General features: G+C 45.9%; 1 protein-coding gene across 1 annotated transcript in view; it reads right to left on the reverse strand.

Annotated features, from left to right (window-relative positions):
• WIPF3 (WAS/WASL interacting protein family member 3) overlaps nt 1-12,963 on the reverse strand; it is a 67,083-nt gene extending 54,120 nt beyond the window's left edge. Inside the window, exon 1 of the mRNA XM_090287063.1 lies at nt 12,758-12,963. The gene's annotated coding sequence lies outside the window, so the exon portion shown is untranslated. The remainder of the gene's footprint in view (nt 1-12,757) is intronic.
• Between the last annotated feature and the right edge of the window lie 2,734 nt (nt 12,964-15,697).

Consider the following 15,697-nt stretch of genomic DNA (forward strand, 5'->3'; position numbering starts at 1 on the left):
ATTTCAGCAGACTGGAGCCATGAAGGTGGCATATTGTACTTAGAATTGGAATTGACTCGCGAAAGTGAAAGAAACACCCAGCTGGGGGCCCATTCACCTCTCACATAGGTGACATGAAGACTTTCTGACAAGTGAGAAACACTAGCCCCGACAATGGCTTCTGAAGCTGAATCTGCTCAGCTCTAACCGGATATTAAGTTAATTATCAGCTGAAATGCCTCCAGGATTGTCTGTGTGAGTTCCGAAACTAAGAGATACTTTAACCACAATCTAATGTGAAACCTAGCAAGTCACACCTATAATGAACTCATAAATTGCTTTTTAAAATGAGATCCCTATTGAAACACAAATCTGTTCTCAGATTATTCATTGAATTCATTATAATATTTAAACAGTATTTGGTGAAGGGAAAATTGGAGATATTGCTAATATTTATCATTGGCTTCGGTATTTAGATTATTGCTAAATGCCATGAAAATTGTATGTGTGTGTCCCAAGGGTGGAAGGAGAACATATCGATTTCCTGTCTTTTCATTTTTTTGCTGCCTTTGAGTTAGCTAAAATAAGAACCAGGCTTATTAAAAATACATGATATTAATCACACATTTATAAGTAAGCTTCATTTTATAACAGCTATGCTTCTGAAAAATGGCATCTCTAATTTTGGGAAGTCAAGGTATGCTTTAAGTATACAAAAGGGGTTTATTATTCAATGATAACCCACACTCAATGTTATAAAAATGAGTCATTTCACGAAATAAAGTACCATCTCTTTTATTTTATGCTGTTAGATTTTATAAGGAGGGCACATTTTACTCTCTAAGGCTAAGGTGGTAACTTTCCACTTGGGTTGTAAGTCCTGAAAATGTTGTTCTGAGAATCACTGAGGAAATAATGTAAGGTACAAGTCTATAAGACAAACCCTTCTTTTCAAGCTTTATTTCTGAGACTTTATGTTGGTTTAAGTATTTTCACCTTACTCCTACAGCTAGAGCCTGGGCCAGAGAAGGACCGAGAAGATTCTGGCACCTTCTATCTCTCACCCAGTTTGAGGTTCTGCTAGAACCTCAAACTGTTAGCAGTGAAACAGCACCAGAACATTACCAGACCTCGGTTCAGCAACCTTGGTACTTGAGTTCGGCAAAGAAAAAATTCAGAGCCAAGGAACTCAAATTATAAGAGAAAGTTTATAAAAATCACAGAGTTAGAAAAGGTGAGCCAGTGGGCTGTATGGACTCAGGAAACGAGTTTCAGAGGCAAAAAAGAAGGGGGCGGCGGTCCTTGGAACTTAGGAAAAACAAAGGCAGTGAGAATGCCCCTGGAGGAAGAAGAGGGGAAGGTGCAGCGGGTGTGCTCCAAGAGAGAGAAAGAGGCGCCCGCCGGGCCCTCTGTCCTAAGGGTTTTCATCCGCTCTCTAAAGGTGGGACTCTTAGGGGAGGGCCCAGGAAAGGATCTCAATAGAACATTCATCAGGTTTTCCAGCTGTGTCCTTTCAGGGCTGCGGTCTCTACTGGTTGGGAGGCACCAGGGCGGGAGGTCATTAGCCACAGCAACTGGTCCCGATGTCAGCTGTGGCGCCGCTCCACCTGGTTTGCTCCTGTTCTGGGCCCGGAGCTGAAACACAGCTGAGGCCTAGATGTGATCTCCAGTTTGACCAAAACTCTGACTCAGTGGTCAGCAGCCCTGAGGCTTTGTTCCTAAGATTACCTGACGCAGGTCAGAATCTCATTTGTCCTGAGGGCTTCATGCTGACGGGACGGGTTGTGCAAGGGAGTGATACAAGGCTATTCTCCAGCTCTCCGTTCCTCCTCTAAGGGGCTCTACCACATGACTAGTGACATATAAGGGAAAGAAAGGTCAGGGGAGGGTCTGAACCACATGACCAGTGATGTGAAAGGCCAGGGGGTCTAATTCACATGACCAGTGATATGCTACAGGAGGAAAGGTCGCTCTGGGGGGCAAAGTCTTGTGTTCCCAGTTTTGCCCGTTGCTAGGTACCCTCAGCTTTCTGACCCCATGACCTTCTGTACCCGGCTTATCATTCTTGTTCTGCTCCCCTCTAACTGCCTACCATATCAAAACAACCTGCCGCAGGAGCTGCCCTCATCTCTGCCACCAGGCAGATTCCTTCCTGTGACAGCAAGCACACTTCACTGGCAGCCACATCTGACAAACTGGCTGGAGGTCACACCCCTCAGGCGACAGGGCATCACTCCCCAATTTAACATCTACTCCTTTCGGGCCTCTTTATGGAGTCAAGTTCTAATCCCATCCTCCACTCTGTTCTAGGCATCTTATCCTTTGCCCACGCCAGACGTGTAACATTTTCTTACATACCTTTTCTTTATAGCTCCATGTCCTTGCCCATGACATTCAGGCTGTATGTGGTGGCCTTTGCCACCTGGAAAATGCCTCCTAATCCTCTAGAACAGCGGTTCTCAACATGTGGGTCGCAACCCCTTTGGGGTAGAACGACGCTTTCACAGGGGTCGCCTAAGACCAACGGAAAACACATATATAATTACCTATTGTTTTTGTGATTAATCACTATGCTTTAATTCTGTTCAATTTGTAATGATGAAAATACATCCTGCATATCTGATATTTACATTACGATTCATAACAGTAGCAAAATCACAGTGATGAAGTAGCCATGAAAATAATTTTATGGTTGGGGGCCACCACAACATGAGGAACTGTATTAAAGGGTCGCGGCATTAGGGAGGTTGAGAACCACTGGCCTAGATCATGCTCAGGTGCCAGCTTCTCTGCACAGATTTCCCCCTCCCTTTGGCATAGACATCTGCTCCTAGAGTACTTTGTTCACAATTCTATTATGGCACAAGGCACCCTGGCAATTTTCTTATCACAGGCCTGTGTGTCTCCCTTCACTTAACCAACGCTGCTCAAAGATCAAAGATAGGGACGGTGTGTTAGGTATCCTGGTGTTGCTGAGATCCAAGCTAATGCCAAACACCATTGCTTTGGTATTGCTGTGGGAAGGAAAGAGAAAACGTATATATCAGGGATCATCAGGCCAACTCCTCAGGCAGAAGATAGAGACGTACCTCATCAGGAGAACGTGACGTAAGTTCTATGTGAGTCTACAGATGAAATCATCACCTTAATGATGATCAAAGAAGCCCATTACAAGCTAAGATGAGAAGGGAAGAGAAGTGTGGGAGAAATTCCCACCCAACTGTAGGCCTTACTATCAGTGTGGGAATAGAGTCTAGATGTTGGGGGTCTCAAGATGCACAGTGCTCACCAGTAACGCTTCACCTGGAATGTTACAAATGTTGTGATCCAAGAGGAATGATTGTAGTTGGCTCGTTGGGGGAAATGGCCTCTAGTTCTTGCTTTAACGCTCATTTGTTTCTCCATTTACTAAAAGGTAAGGACTGTCCCTTCTTTCTAGTTTACATGAACGTGAGGACCAAATAGTAAGTGTTAAAGAAATTAAAAAGAATATACGATCCTATCGAAAGGCAATGTTCTTTCAAATGCAATTTTCTTAATTAAAGATAGGATGGCTTCTTGGAAATGAAAAAGGAAACTCTTCTTAAAGGGGCTATTGTGAAGCAGTATTTTTAAAAATACTTCACACAATCTGAATTACGAGTCCTCTCTACATCAAAAAGGTAAATATAAATGAATAAAGAAAAACATAAATTTGTCTTGATCATTTGTCCAGTGACCCGTGGCTGAGCCTGTAAAGAACTGAGGGCTGACCGTGGGCTCCATGGGGCTGGCCCTGCACGCAGACGTCCGGGACAGCTGACATCACCCCTACAGCCACCCGCAAGTATCAGAGGTGACTGACCCACTGTGCTTGGAAAACAGCCACAAGCAGAATAAAAGACTTCTCCTCACATCAATACATAACTCCTCAGGCTTGATTCTTCTGTTAATACACGATTAGCACACAGTGAGGGACAGTTTTAACACAGGATTTTCCATGAGGTATGAGTCATTCGTGAGTTGGTTCCAGCTGTCACTGACCCTTGTCATTCATTATATGGGAGGACACAGGAGAGCCCGGAGGGGGATGGGAGGATGGGGGGCAGGGGTCTGAAATAACAACTGCTGACTTTCTTTCTCCAGCCACAAAATACTGCACCCCCTAGATCTGATGGATGGGGCAAGTGTAATTTATATGGAAAATGTCAAAATGACTACACTTTTGTGTGGCTCACTTCTATGGCTCACTGAAACCCCCCCCGCGAGCAACCAGGAGCACGGGAGGAGAGCACCAGGCATAACCCAGACCCCTCAGCTTCCATCTAGAAGTCCACAGGTGATTTCTAAAACCTTAGGCAATACACATTTGGGTTATTAAAAAAAAAAAAAAAAAAAAAAAAAGTCATGCAAAAGCTGTTAAAATGTAGGGAAAATTCATTTTAAATCCGAGAAAAACATCATTTGCTTGTCTTGTTTCAGGCAGTTATGGTACCTATTTCTGAGGCTGCTTTATTTTTCCTCTGATTTGCTGGTGAGCTGCATGGCTGAGCAAAACTGTTTCATTCAAAGGTTTAAAAGGCTGTTAGAATAAAAACAGCTTTAAAGGATACAGAGGTTTAAAAGCTATTTCTGTCATTAAAAGGCAGTACAAAGTACACCCTTGGTCCTTTGGCTTGGTCCTACCATATGAGGAAAAAATGTCCCCTGCTCTATTAGGGCAGCAATAATTTATGTCAGACACATAGCAAAGGGGCCAGTGTCACATTTTACTGTAAGTTTATTCCCTGGGCCAATGTCATTTTCTTTTTTGTACTGTATGTCCCTGCGTAGACATAATGGATTTTTCACATTGATGTACATGGTTAAATGGTTCACTAACAAATCAATAATTCACATGCACTAAGGGAATCCCCTGTTCTAGGAATGCAGATTGCTATTTACATAATTATTTTTCATCCCCTAAACAACTTTGCCCAACGATGTTATTAGCCCCATTTCACAAATGAACAAACAAAGGCTCAGAGATGTAAAATAATCCACCCAAAGTCAAATAGTTGGGATATCACACAACCATATCCAGCCTCAGAGAATGGACCCCAAACCTGTGTGCACTTTTTGCCACTCCGCCTGACCTCTAACAAGCACATCAGACTGTGCGTAGTCAGTGAGCAAATATTGACTGAGCTTCCTCTCTGCGTTAGACACTGTGCTAGCTATGCAACAAAGCCACGCACAGGAAGCGCAGTAATCAATATACATGTATTTGATGAATAAATCAACCTAGAGACACATGGCTCATATCCTCAAATGGTAGTTTATAATCTTATGTATTGAAAGTTACCACGTGTCAGGAGCTCTTCTAGGAAGAGGCACAAAAGGAAAAAGAAAAAGGTGACAATAAAGCATACCATATACAAAAGGACAAAATCAGTTCTGATACATCAGTCAGAATAACTGTAAACAGATTATTAAGTTCCCCTACGCAAAGACAGAAATATTCAAACTGCTTTAAAAAATCACCGAATCTTCTTTATAAGAAACACAGCTAAAACAAAAGGATGTTTAACTCTGAAAGTAAAAGAACGAAAACAATACCCAGGATAGACACTAAACACTGGCGGAGACCCCCCATACATTGCTGGTGGAATGTAAATGAGGCAGTCCCTTCAGAAACTTTGGAAGTCCCTCGAAATGTTAAACACTAATCATCAGACCCAGCAATTCCACTCTGAGAAATGAAAAATGCCCACCCAGAAACTTATACATGAGTATAGTAGTATTGCTCCTAAGGGCCAAACTCTAGAAACAACCCATCTGTCCATTGATGTATAAGTGAATAAACAAACTGCAGTATGGCCATCAAATGGAATATTATTCAGCAACCAAAAGGAATGAAGTACTGATACATGCTATAGCATGGACATAGCCCCAAAACATCATGCTATGTGAACGAAGTCAGTCACAAAAGGCCACCTATTGCATGATTCCATTTATAGAAAATGTCCAGAATAGGTAAATCCATAGAAATAAAAAGTAGATTAATGGTTGTCAGTGCTGGGGTTGGGGGAGGGATGGGAAGTGACTGCTAACGGATTTTCCTTGGGGCTAAGGAGAATGTTCTGGAATTAGATGATGGTGTGGTTGTGTGGCTCGATATCTAAAAACCACTGAATTGTATACTTAAAGAGTGAAGATCAGAGAATATGAATTATATCTCAGGAAAGCAGTTGTTTTTTTTTTTTAAATCTGGTACAGCATGATTAACATCAGGCAAAACAGAATCCAAGACAAAAATGTTAATAGAAGTATAAAATGCTTTGGAAACATGCATAAATAATTACTTAATTGCTTCCGTGGGTTACAGACAAGTAAAAAGCAAGGAAACCTTTGAGCCAGGCCTTCCGTGATTGAAGGGGGTGAGGGAGAGGCTATGAGCCAAGCTCTGTCGCGTGTGTATGTGTGACAACCAGTGACAATGAGCATGTGCTCACAGAGCCAGGTTGTCAAGGAGTTGGAGCTTTATTTTGCAGGCTTTTAAAGAAAGGAAAGATACTAGATGTCCTTGTTTCAAAAACAGCCCTGTGGGGGTCATGCGTGGAAAATGAATTATAGGGAGAAGCAGCACCAATCCACGTGAGAGAAGCTGGATATTTATTTGGGATAGGGCCAAGGGGGATGTTAGTTGGGATGTCTGGGATGAGGGAGGAGGAAGAGCCCAGAGTAACCCTGAGGCTTCTTGCTGGGACAATTTCATGTTAAATAAAGAAGGCAGGAGAAAAAAAGAGTGTGTGTGTTGAGGGGTAGGGGGACGGGGAGAAGTGAGTTTAATTTGAAGCATATGAGGGGCTTCGGGCAAATGGAAATTTAGGTCTGAAATTTAGAAAAGCAGAGCTGGTGATAACGACGTAGGAATCTTGACATAAGGCAGCTGGGTATATTCCATTCTCTAATGCTAATTGTATGAAGAACTGGGAAAGCGTAACATTTTAAGTTACTGAGTCACTTTCTGTACTTTCCAAGTCAAGGACAGGGATGGCTAATAATGGAAATCTGTCAGGTGGCTGCTACTGCTGGTTGCCTACTGCATAACTAGTCCCTCTTCCTCCCATAGCAGAAGCCTAATGGGGGGGGGCAGTTAAAATTTGCTCAGCTAAAAATACTTCATTTCTCAGACTGTTATACATTTAGAGTAACCCTGTGACACCATTCTGGCCAATGCTATGAGATGGGAGTCCCCAAGGAAGGCATCGCTTGCGGAATAAAACAGCAAAATCTCCCTAATAGAAGGGTCCTCACTCTTTGGCTCTTTACACATTCCTTTTCACTCTGCAGGTGCCACAGATGTAAGACCAGAGATGCGGCAGCCATTCTGTGGCCACAAGGCAACCAGGTGGAGGATGAAGTCCTACAGGCTAAGGTGATGGAAAGAGGCTGATTCTCTGATAGCACTCTGAGCTCGTTCATCGGCCTGGGACTGCCTTTCCTGGGAGCCCAGTTCCATAAGACAACTAAACTTGTAACTGTTTAAGTCCGATTCTGACAGGTGCATTGTTTTGTTTATTTTGCTTTGGCTGCTGAATGCAATCCTGATACAAATCATATACATGTATACACACACACATATATATACACACAACATATCCAAATTTTTAGTGTGTGTATATATATATATACTAAAAGAACATTATTTCAATTACTAAAAATAGTTTAAAAGTAAAATATTATTTATTCTTACTGCCAAGAAATACTGAAAGCAATAAGGGGCTTAAGAGATAGTAGAGAGCACTGGGGTTTTCTTTTTCTAAGCAGTGTGATAAAACTACAGCTAAAGGAAGATTATGGGATGACCAGTAATAAGAAAATCCATCTGGACACTCATCTGCTAATGAGTGGACGTGCAGGAGTATACTCTTAGGATTTTGTCTGGATCAGGTAAACATATCCGGCTCATTTAAATGGCTTCAGCCTGAACAAATGTTTGTAACATGGAATTGTTCACCTGACAAGAATGAGAACCTTCGGAAAAAGAATCTTTCTACTCTTCCAGACACATAGTAAAAGAGTTAATAGCACATCCTTAAACCACAGATTTCTGGCCCTTCACAGAAGAGCTTTTACAAGACTCTGGGCTGTGCTTTTGGGATTCCATCTCTGGAACGACAGTCAGTATACTCTAGGAAATACGGAACTGCTGCCTTCTTCCACAGAGTTTCCATTGTCTCCCTGGCAGGGACCATATTGAAGGCTTAGATCTCTCTGGCAGCAGTGATTGCTTTGAAGACCCATCAGGAGAAAGTTACCCCAGTTTTCAGGACCAGGAAAAGCTGGGTAACTGATCTGTTTTTCTCTCCTGATCACTGTGGATTGAGTAACACCTATTTGTATTTTCCTCTTTGTTTTGGCTACTGGGAAGCTGACAGTTTTAATCCCATCTTAGAAACAACATTAGCCATTCTAGTAAAAAACATCTCTAGAGACTACCTATACCTTAGGATGTATTCTTGATCTCTAAAATAGCTCTGATTTTATCTCATTTTCTAGTCTGTGTGTTCTCTTCACTCTAGTTTAATTATCTAAGAATTTTATGTTGTTTACTACCTATTTTTGTAAGCTCCTCAAATGCTTTATGGAACAGGGAACATTTAAGGCAAAAATTTTAAAAGCATCAGATAGCAATAATAAAAAGCAATTGCTAGTTTATTGAACATTGCTATGAATGAGGCACTATCATGGTGCTGAACCTACCTTATTTGCCCTAAGTATGAGGTAAGTATCATTATGATGATGTCCATTTTACAGATGGGGAAACTGAGTCACAGAGCAGTTAGGTAATTTGTCCAAAATCACACAACAAGTAAGTGATGAAAGCAAGAATCAAACCCAAGTATTCTGAATTATGTAAGTCATACAAAAGAAGAAATAAAAATATTTAATTTCTAAAACAAGTAGAGGCCTTCTGATTTATAGACTGAGCTTAGCATTTTTCTTCTTTAAAGGAGATATTGATTATACATCTTGTCCAGATAATGATGCTTGATGATCCATATCAATAGAAGGGATGAGACGGTAAAAGTCAAAAGGGCAGATAATCCAAAAATAGTTGGCTTTTGGTCTTGGATCCTAAAAATATTCATTCATTCACTCACTCATTCATTCAGCACCTATTATAGCCAGGCATGGTGCAGATGCTAGGAACAGAGATGAAGTGGGCCCAGTACCTGCCCTCCAGGGGCTTAGGAGCAGCAAGAGCAAGTCAGACAGGTCCAGGGTGCCTGGGAGTTAGGAGCAGGCTGACAGCATACCAGAGCAGGGTGTGATGTAATTATTCCGAGAGCAGCTTAACTCTTGGCCTCTGTGTCTCAACTGATAATGAGAATAGGAAGAAACAACTCCCTTATAAGCCTGTGTTGCTGATTTTATATACATTACAAAGCTCTTAGCCTAGCCCAGGACACTAGGTGTTCAGTATGTGTGAGCCTTTAGCTCCGTGGATGGCAGCTGGGGTGCTTTGTTCTGACAAACACGTGCACTTGCACCACACATGTCCTCAGAAGCTCAAGAACAGAGGCTGGCTACTGCCTCTTCCTCCCTCCTCCCAAGAGCTGACATATAGTCCACTGGCAGCCTGGCACTCATTTCTGGATGCCACCATCTCAGAATCAGTGTCTTGCTGGAATACATCGCCCACACAGGATGAATATTCCTTCAAGATGCACTTGAAAATCATCCTCCACAGTGTCTGGGCCCCATGACGCTTGCTGGGTGCTTCTGCCACACTTGTTCCGCTTCACTGTATCTCTTTGGCACGTTAACACGGTGGTGCACGGCACGATTCTCCGCGGCTGCACAACGGGTCAGGTTCCCGCTTGAACAGGTCTAAGGAACAGGTCTGTTGCGAAGGGGGAGTTTCAAGTGCGTTCCTGGCTGAAGCCACGGAGGAAACATATGTGCTACACCTGCTCTGCATCAGCTGGGAACCCTGCGTCTCTTTGGTTTTTGTACTGAATAAAGAAGGAGCTAATCCTGTCTCATCAACCCCAGCTCATATTGAAGAGTTCCCTCTCCAAGTTTGTTTTGTCAGGCTCTCAGCCATCAGTCAAACACTACGGCTCTTTTCTAAATATTGCAGCAGCCAGACGGCGGGAACGCCACTGTGACAAGACAAAACTCACCGAAAGATAACTGGTGATGCATCAGCACGCGTGGCAGCACCCGGCTGAGCGCATTGCCCAGAGAGACCTCATCAGTTGCCTCACTTCATTCGGGTTCTTCAAACCAAAACATTATAATTCCCAGAATAAGACAAACATTCGATTCTACAAGAGGAAACTGGCTGGTAAAACAAATACGTTCCTACCACTCTAGACTCTGAATTGTAGGCAGAGGTAGAAAGTGGCTAGAAGACCACACTTTAGGACCTATTTCTCAAGATGTCCCTCTACGTATTCTGTTACTGTCCCGTAAAGTCCCAAATATCTCTGCACCAAATTTCATGGATATTTATAACAATGTTTGCCGAGTTACTTTCATAGATTATTTTTTTTTAACTTAAGCGTTAAGGAACATATAGTTATAAATCCTAGAATGTAGGGAAGTTGACTGACTGTTCCTGGTGAAAATTTGACAGGTTCTCTTCTAGAGTTAATTACATTTTGGTTTCTCAAGACCTTTTCTGCGTTACATTATTTATTCTGTGTGTGTGTGTGTGTGTGTGTGTAGTGACTGTAAAATCACAACCTGTACTATATGGTTTCTTAACAATAAACCTCCAAAAAGAGCATTGCCAGGCTGGACCAGCTGGCTTTCTCGTGTTCCTAAAACTGTATGTTCTTAGACACACACTGCCTCCATCCCTTCTGCTGCTGGCTGGCTTCGGTCTGCGTGACACCATCCCACACTCACAATGACATGAAAATAAGAGACTCCTGGAAACAACAAAAAGGGGGCATGGCAGGGAGCCAGCCCTCAAGTCTCGGCCACCCCAACGATTCTGCCCTGACTCATGTGCCTGAAAGAGCCTGCGTATGGTTGCACGCGCAGAATCTGAGGTCTGTGTACCCCAGTTCTTAACTCTTCTCCCCCTGAGCAAGGCATTTAACCGTGTGACCTTTTATTTTCTCATCTGTAAAAAGGCACGGCCACCACCGTGTTGTGTTGAGGCAGAACATGCCTGGTCACGCCCCCTGGCAGTGTATATTCCATTTCCTATAACTCTTCAAAGTTTCTTTGCTCCCCTCTCCTTTTATTTCCCCCCATGTGGTTTCTGTGGTTTTTAAATGTATCTCTAAAATGCATTGGCTGGAAAGCTGCATTGATCTGGGTGCTACCTCAGTGAGTCAACTTAGGCGTGACATTTTTATTTACTTTCTTATTGAGGTAACACTTACCTAAGTTAAGTGCACAAATCTCAAGGGAATAACTTCATACATTTCGACCTGGGTACACCTGTGTACCCACTACTCAGGTGGAGGTGGGGAGATTTTGCAGCACCCTGAAGCCACCGTCATGCCCTGTCAAGGTCATTACCAGGCCCAAAGGCAACCCCTCTTCCAACATCTATTGCCACAATGAGCTTTGTCTAAAGCTGAAGAAAAAAATTCAGGAAAGGCTGGAATCCCAGTGGTAACTGTTAGTGGTGACCACAAGAAACGTGCTTCCAATCCTTCCTCTGAAGAGATGGAATATTCCGGAAAGGAGGAGGGGGGCATGAACTTTCTCAATGACACAGGTCATGTCAAACGAGGCCCTCATTTTGCAGCCAAGACCTAAGGTTCAGAGAGACGAAGTGACAGCCCAACTTCCTGGCACAGAGGAACTTTCCTTACAAACACAGCCTGTCACAGAACGTCCCCAGTTCAGGGATGCTGCGGTGCGTCCCAGCGGGGCGGGAACAGCGCTCCCCGGTCTCTCCTCGCAGAACTTCGCTCTGGGGAGGAGCGCACACTGGGTCCCCACATCGCCCCCGCTCGCGCCGGAGGCACCCCCACGCGGCTGGCACACCGCGTTCAGAAGGCGCTGTTCCTGCGAGCCAGTGCCTGCCTGCCCGCGGGGGCAGGGCTGGGCTCCCCCAACACACCGAGACTCGCAGTGCCCTCTCCCCCAAACCTGCCACTCCCGCCACCTGCGGGGTGTATTGGGGCAGGGGGCGAGGAGGGTCTCTGCCATCTCCTCCAAAGGACTTTAACGCCCATTCGGCGCCAGATCCAAAACTCTGGAGCCCTGGGAGGGGGTCCCGAGACGGGCGCTCCAGCCCCAGCTCGGCCACCACGAGCTATGCGACCTTGGGCAAGTCACTTCACATCTCAAGACCGGCTTCCTCCCTGGGGATTGCTTCTGTATCCCAAAGCCATCGCCAGTTCTGCAATTTCCTAGTTCGTCTTTACTCCGCCCCCCTCTTCCCTCAGCGAGACCCCGGCCTTTTGTTCTAGGGGTGAAACGAGAAAGGGGGTAAGGGAAAGCTCGGGAGAGGGTCAAGCCGGGTGGCCTCGGCGCTAGGGGCCGCTCACCGGAGAGTCGGGTCGCGGGAAGTCACCAGGCCACCCCGCAGTGACCTCTTCCTTCCGCGATCCCGTTACCTCCGGGCCCGGGAGGCAGCGAGCGGCGGGCAGAGGGTGCCAGGCGTTAGCACAGCGCAGCGGCCCATCGACGGCCCCGGGGGAAGGTCCCAGGACACGGGCACACATGCGGCATCCCTGTCCCCGCCGAGGGTCATTCTGCCCCGGGACGGGCCCAAGAGGCCGCTGCGATAGCCCTTCCCCCCACCCTCAGTCACGACCCGACATGCGCGGAGCTCTACCTGCCACTGGCCGTGCCGGGGCCGGACAGAACTCGAGCTCCAGCCGACGTCCCCGTCGCCGTCTCCAGGCTCCGGGCTCGGTCCCGCAGCACCCAAGCTCCAGGCGACGCCGCTGCGGCCGCGCTGCGCTCGGTGCGCCCCGCTCGCTCCCTGGCCGCCAGCTCTGGTGCTGCCGGGACGCGGAGGCGGGGCCGTCGGCCCCACCTGCTCCGCGGGCTCCTGCCCGGGAGCCGCCACCCGGGGAGCTCTTGCCAGGGACGCCAGGCTGCCGGGCGGGGTCGCTCGGGATCAGGGAGGCGGGTCCTAGCCACCAGCGCGCCTCTCCCGGAGACTCCCAAGTGTGAGCTGCGGAGAGAGAGGGCCTAGGAGGGGCTGTGGTGCGGGAAACACATGGCCCAGCACCGCCCCACTGGGGACACCCCACTCCTCCAATTTATGTCAAAGTATTTGGAACCCTTCCTAAGCTCTGGGCGGTGTCACTAGAGGTGGGAACTAAAGAGAAGGCAAGATCGCCTCTGGCCATGGCAGAGTTCACAGTCTAGAAAGGGAAACCTACTAATGGGAACCAAGAGGGGTTGGTGAAAGACATGGCACCCGCTCCAGACTTGGGGGACATCAGGGAAGGCTACTTGGGGAACTGATGTCTAAGGGATCTGGAAGACGAGCGTGAATTATCTGAATGAAGGAGTGGCCTTGGGGAGGTCGATCGTTCCAGGTGGGGTCCGAGGGGAGAGGAAGCAGGCTGTATTTGAACACCAAAACCAGTCCGAGGAGCCCAAAGTACTCGGTATGGCCAGAGAATCCCTGCCACACTTGGCGTTCGGGCCTCTTGAAGGACACAGGAAGTTTGAGTCTGAGGCTGGACGGGTTCCTCAGGCGCAGTGACGGTTTGGTGAGGATTCCGTATCTCCCCTGTGCTGGGCTTTCCTGCCAGCGGAGGAGGAGCCAGGAGGATTGTCATGGAGGCTTCACTCAGCCCTGCACTGTTTGCACATGTAACACCATGAGCCAGGTGCTCTGCAGGGCCCTGAGCGTGTGCCGGGGAGAGGCAGCGACTGGGCTGGAGTGGGGGCCTGTGTGGAGCACATGAGAACGCACACGAGGGAACCACGGTGCGAGCGAGCAGGGAGGATCCTACATGGGGATTTTAACTGTCTCCAGGTTCAGGTTCCGTAGCAGCTGCCGTCAATGTTTCCCAAGCAGCCCTTAGCTGTTTCCTTAATTACTCACGTTTGTAGCCTGACAGCGTGTAGGCTTATAATTATAGCAATGATAATGAACTCACTTCCGATGTCTTTCACTCCTGTGTTGTCAAGAACATGGGTTTCCGTTTGATTTCGGTGAAGAAGGGTCTATGTGTAGTCAGTGGAAACCAAGGAGGCCCATGCTTCCCACCTGCTGCTTCTTTGCTACTCCTCATGCCTTTCCTCCTTTACAACCACAGATCATGAAATCTGAAACACTGTGCTCAACCTAAAATTCGTAACTCATTTTGCACAGGTGCTCATTACTTAAGAAACAAACAGCCTGTTCCCCCACCCCCACTACTGAAACATTACCAGACCCTCTCTTTCTTTGGATCCCCAATGCTCATTCTTATCAAACATGTACTGGTTAGTATTCTAATACAAAATGGAAGAAAAGATAAACTAGCAGAGGAGACCCTTCCGTGACCCCAAAGAGTTCCCATCAGGTCTTCTGTTGAGGGGCCCAAGCAGGAACTTGTTGAATGGGAAGGCTGTTATCTTAAGGGATAGATCAAATAATCTGTGGGAAAAAAATGCTACGGGTTGGAAAGGCTTGGGAAACGGTGAGTGAGGGAAGCGGGGACACGGGCTGAAAGCTTTAGGCGCCCAGAGTTTCGTATCCACATGAAGTAACTCTGCCTTTGGGGTCTTGTTTCCATGGACACCAAAGCTGGAAATGGAGCGAGGAATTCTCCGAAATACCTCCCTCGACCTGTTCTTTGAGACAGTGACAAGGGATTTGCAGAGCAATATTTCAGAAAGTTTCAAAGCCTTTGATCCTTCTAAGTAAATAACATAAAGTTGTATTAAAAACCTTGATCTTGGAGACAAAAGATGTGGATTCAAGCTGTCACCAGCTAGCCCTGTGGTGTTTACTATTTCAAGAGCTTATTAGACCCTTAAAACCTTAATTCTTTTATCTACAAAACAGGTGCAATTATTTCCGCTATGCCTCAGAGTCATTATAGGATAAGAGGAGGTGAATTCTCTGAAAGTCATAAAATTAAAAGCACTTAGTTTTACTAATAAAGGCCACAGAAATGTAGGAAACTTGACCATTTTAAAGTTATCTGCACTAACTGGAAACACCCACTAAAAGAAAATTATTATTTAAAGTGAGAAATATTACTGATAACTGTTCTCAACTTGACAAGCTTCTTCATGCTGTTTCACAGTAGTTCCCTTTGTCTACAAAATGGTCACCTCCTTTTGTACTGTGGGTAAAAGGAATAGGCAATGAGGTGTAGGAAGAAGAGGGCGATGGGCCTTCTGAGTCCCCTCCTCACTTCCGTCCCAGTCTGTGACATTTCTAAGATTTTTTTACCCTGGCTTTTTCGTGAGTCTTCTGTAACTAATACAGTCCATTAGCCACAGGGCAAACTGCTTTCAACTTCTTTGTTGAAATTATTATTTATCATGATCATTATAGTGATTACCGTTTACCAAGGGCTTTCTCCAGTGTTCTCATAATGATTGTCCTCATAACCTAGGGTTTGGTCACCATGTTTGAGACAATGAAGTAAAAGCTCAGAAGCTCATTAGCTTGTGAAGCCTCAAGGCTGGTGAGTGAGGAGTAGAACTGGGACCGGGCACAAACACCCTGGCACCTGGTTCTCACCTCACTGCCCAGCACAGAGCCTGGGGCAGAGACCGTGGCTGAACGCACAACTGGACGGATGACTCATTACCACCT

The sequence above is a fragment of the Furipterus horrens genome, unplaced genomic scaffold (genome assembly GCF_987537825.1).
Source record: "Furipterus horrens unplaced genomic scaffold, mFurHor1.1.pri manual_scaffold_9, whole genome shotgun sequence".
NCBI classification, from domain to species: domain Eukaryota; kingdom Metazoa; phylum Chordata; class Mammalia; order Chiroptera; family Furipteridae; genus Furipterus; species Furipterus horrens.